This window comes from Chrysochloris asiatica, unplaced genomic scaffold (assembly GCF_000296735.1).
Source record: "Chrysochloris asiatica unplaced genomic scaffold, ChrAsi1.0 scaffold00007, whole genome shotgun sequence".
NCBI lineage: Eukaryota > Metazoa > Chordata > Mammalia > Afrosoricida > Chrysochloridae > Chrysochloris > Chrysochloris asiatica.
The window spans coordinates 5,993,590-5,998,420 of record NW_006408525.1 but is presented as its reverse complement, the minus strand read 5'-3'; the positions used below and the strand labels follow the sequence as shown (position 1 = coordinate 5,998,420).

Here is a 4,831-nt window from a genome sequence, read left to right as displayed (position 1 = left end):
ACTGCTTGCCAACCAGGTCCCCAACTGGGTCCACAGAAGTCCACTGAACATTGTAGGGCTTAGCTTGCCGCTTCATTGCTGCTTTTACCCCCTTTTCCCCATCGGTGGTGTGTGTGTGTGTGGTCACCAGTCAGAGGGTGCATTTCTGTTGAGTCTTAGTCTTGGAAGGGGGTTTGCATTGAGAGGACCTGGCCACTTGCCTTGATGTTTCCTAGGGTAGCATTTTGTTTGTTCTTGTTCCTGATGATCATTTTGAAATGGGTTAAGTTTCTCCCATTAGGACATGTTTGCCATTAGGACATATCTAGAACTGACCTTGTCACATGCTGGACTTTTGTATCCAAGACATTTGATGATGCCATAAACAAGTAATTACTAATTTGTTAATATTATAAGTTGATAATGTTGAGAAATAGAGAATTAGGTGAGCTTTCTGACAAGCTAGTTTACCTTAATTAAATTGGCGAGTGATTAATATGGACAGTTGATCCGGTGACTTTAATTATATGCATTTAGACCTTAGTATGAATAAACTGTCTCAAGCTGTCCCGAGAGTTAATGGCAATACAATATTCTTACTGTTGGCTTACATCTTTCCAGTGGTCAGCTGATGGTTAATAGCATGTTTTAAAGTTTTATTTGAACTTGGTCCTTTTAATAATTTTTAGGAAACAGGTACCTTCTGTTCAAAGCAGTATTTAATTTTCAGTTTTACTTAAAGTGTTGTTTATTATTTGGGATCTGGGTAGCAATTCTTAGAAGTTGGATAAAACTTACTGTAAATAGACACTTATAATGCTTTTAGAAAAAAACATCTACATAAAGTATATGAGTTTCTTAAATAAAATAATGATTGAAGATAGAGCAGAGAAGCAATCACTTAGATGTAGATATTAAAAAGAAAGTCCCAAACTAAAAACCAATTAAGAGTTTAACTCCCGTTTTAATTGTTAGAAGATTATATTGTAAGTATGCATAAGAATTTTATTTTGTGATCTATGCTGCTGCTTTAAGGGCGTGCTCATGCTTTGGCAGCAGATAGACTAAAATTGGAGCGAAACGAGAAGATTAGCGTGGTCCCTGAACAAGGATGACATGTTGACACGTAACTTCATGAAGAGTTTCATATTTTTTTTCACAATAAAGACGTTAAAAAAAAAAAAAAAAAAATCCTCTCTAGTGATAATGCAGCCACTGTTTATCTGTCAGTGCCCTGAGCCAAGTGTGGCATCCCTATCAGCATTTGAGTGCTAGCTTGGGCATACTATTATAGAGGTTGCACAGAATGGAGGGTCAAAAGCCACACTGAAATGCAAGGTCTACAGATTTATCAGTAGTGCCAAGGAAAGGTACATAGGACTGGTCTTATTTCTTTTGGTTTCCTTGCTGTAAAAAACATGAGAACATGACTTTATTATTGCTACTACTTTTAAACAAATGTAAAGCCTCATAACAAAGTCTAAAAGAGTACATTTTATGGGGCCAGCTCGAAAAGAGATAAGAGTTGCCTTAGAGTTACTTAAGAAAGTTTTTCAAACACAAGCAGTATCCTGGGAGTTTACTAGGTAAATATGTGGCCAAAATTGCCTTTTCTATACTAATAAGCACAAAATCAGTTGGCTGAGTGTAAATCAAATACAGGATTCAGCAGTACGCCAGAAACCCTGAGTGAAGAATTTGGCACTCCTCAAGAAATGGGGAATACTATATCCACTCAGTAAATTAGACCTGATGTCTTTGCATTAAACCATACTTAATGTATTACTCCTTTAAAGTAGCTTGTCGGGAAAATGATTTTGCAAAGAAAGTGGAAGCTAGTAATGATCTTCAAAAGTTACGCGTATTGTGAATCTAGAATAAAAGATAATCATTTAAAAGTTACATAGCATCTTTCCATCAAGTTCAAACTGCCTTTACCAGTGAGGAAGCCAGAGTGTAACTACCCACCAAACCAAACCCATTGCCACTGTGTTGATTCTGGCTCTGAGTGACCATGTAGGACAGAGAATCGCCCCATAGGGTTTCCAAGATTGCAAATCTTTACAGAAGCAGATTGCCACATCTTCCTTCCACATAGTGGCTGGTGGGTTCAGACTTCCCATCTAAGTGAGTACTTAACGACTTTGCCACCAGGACTCCTCAGTTAGAGCTGCTAGGGAGCAAAGAACTTGTATACAATCACTCCACTTAGTTAAGACACTGAGAACCCGGTGTTCCAGCTTCTGACTTGTTTTTTTTCTTTCAGGCTAGCTAACGCTTGCCTGTGACTGGAAAAGTTTATAAACCTTTTTGAAAATTTTCTTTTCACATTTGTCTGTTTAGGAAAGTAGAGCTCTTACGTATCTATTTGCAGTCTTACAGCTCACATGTATCATTTTAAAACAATTCTGAACTTCATTTGTTGTTGTTGTTGTTGAGTGCCGTTTAATCAGTTCTGACTCATAGCGATCCTGTACAGGATTTCCAAGGAGCGGCTGGTGAGTTTGAACCACTGATCTTGTGGTTCAAACCAACCTTGCAGTCCAGTGCTTATCCTACAGCACCATATGCATTTATTTTGTTAGATGCTAGGTTTATGAAAGAGTCCTGGTGTGGCACTGTAGGATAAGCACTGGACTGTTAACCACAAGGTTGGCAGTTCAAACCTACCTGCCACTTCTCAGAAACCCTGTACTGGGTCTCTATGAGTCAGAGTCAGCAATAGCAGCAGCAGGGGGGGGAAGAGGAGGTTTATAAAGGCTAGTTAGAGGAAATCCCTGCCCAAGGAATTTGTCTTATCTAACAACAACAACAATAAGAGTTAGATAAGAGCCCTGGTAGCATAGTGGGTTATGTGTTGAACTGTTAACCACAACATCAGCAGTTTGAATCCACCAGCTGCTCCACAGGACAAAAATGAGGCTTTCTTCTCCTGTAAATATTTACGCCTCAGAAATCATGTCCAGGGTCTCTATGAATTGGAACACCACCACCAAGAGTGAGAGTCTCTAATTTTGTGTATTCACCTAGTTCCTCTCTAAGAATGTGACTTTGTTAAAATTTAAGTGGAGAAGGTAAGCGGTAAAAGCAACCAGGTCCTTGATATCAGAACATACAAGTTCTTTAGTATTTTGCTGTCACAAATTTGTCTTAAGTGTTCATTGCATACTTTCTTTCCCCCAGCATGTACTTGATTGAATTTCTAGTCTTTTTTCTGTAACTTGTAGGAGCCTCTAAGCGATGCTATTTGATATACTCTGAATAATATAAATTCCCCGTTTTCCAGTAATATATTGTTAGAAGCCAAATTGAGACGCTGGAGTCCACTGAAACTTTTTCAGTTTAGAAGAGGCTTCAAGTGGGTGGTGGGTACATGAGCATTCATTTTGCTATACTTTCCTGTTATGTGTAAGTTTGAAAATTTCCATGTGAAAAATTAATGCGAAATAAAGCCTTCAGATTTTTTTCTTCTTCCATTCTATCTGTTGAGTGCCGTAATATGTGTTTGGAGTTCTTGGGAGGAATGATCAAGACATTGGGGTACTGGTATAAGGCTTGGCATGTAAATCTATAATAGAATTGAGAATTCAAAAACAAACCTTTACATTTATGTTCAATTGGTTTTTGACAAGGATCCCAAGATAATCCAGTAGAAGAAAGAATAATCTTTCAGCAAATGGTGTTAACTAAATATCCAAATGCAAAAGAATAAAGTTGGATCCCTATCTCATACTATATAAAAATTAACTCAAAATGGATTAAAGGCCTAAATGTAACAGCTGCAACTACTAAAATGCTTAGAAGAAAACTTTGGAGTAAATCTTCATGATTTTGGGGCTAGGAAATGGTTTTTTAGATATGACACCAAAATCACAAACAACAAAAGAAAAAACTTGAACTTCAACGAAATGAAAAACTTTTGTGCTGTAAATGATATCATTTAAAAAGTGAATAGAAAAATACAACTATCAGTCTTTATTCATTTGTAGCAGAAAAACAAGGAAACCAAACACTCAAAGAAGAAAAAGTCTGTAAGACACGAACAATGGCTTCATCTATCCTGAGATCAAAAGAACTAGATGGTGCCCAGTTACAACTAACAACTGTTCTGATCAGGGTCACAATAGATAATCCTGGGTAGAATGGAAGAAAAATGTAGAATAAAACACAAATTTCTAAAATCCAGACTGAATGGACTAGTGTAGATTTCAGGTACCCCTGAGACAATTGTCATTAGATGCCTTTTAAACTTTGAACTGAAGCCACGTCCCAGAGGTTATCTTTCAGCCACATGATAGATTGACTCATAAAATCCGCAATATCACCTATGAGTACTTAGCTCCTTTAAATAATCATCTATATGAGACCAAATGTTCAACGTTTACCCTAAAGCAAAGATGAGAAGGTAAAGAGAGGATGGGACAAGGAAGCTAGATACATGGAAACAGAACAAGCAGAATGAAAATGATGAGAATGCTGACACATTGTGAAAACTGTAAGCAGTGTCACTGAACAGATATGTATGTTCTTGTTAAGTGACTTGTAGAATTTCCAGCACACCTCCGTCAGTTTGTCATACTGTGATGGCTTACATGTTACTGTAATTCTGAGGGCTATGCCACCAGTACTTTAAATACCAGCAGGGTCACCCATGGTGGACAGGATTCAGCTTAGCCTCCAGACTAAGACAGACGAGGAAGAAAGAGAGATGGATTACTTCTGAATATTTAGTCACTGAAAACCTTAATAATAGCATTGGGACACTGTCAGTACCAGAATATTGAATACTGAAACATGATGAAGAACAACAGAATATTTATTGTCAGGTATAGTGCCAGATGATGAGCCCCTC

The 4,831-nt window shown here is 37.6% G+C and overlaps 1 protein-coding gene across 1 annotated transcript in view; it reads left to right on the top strand.

Moving 5' to 3' along the window:
* Positions 1-4,831, top strand: part of AATF (apoptosis antagonizing transcription factor) — a 139,920-nt gene that overhangs the window by 59,083 nt on the left and 76,006 nt on the right. The window lies entirely within an intron of this gene.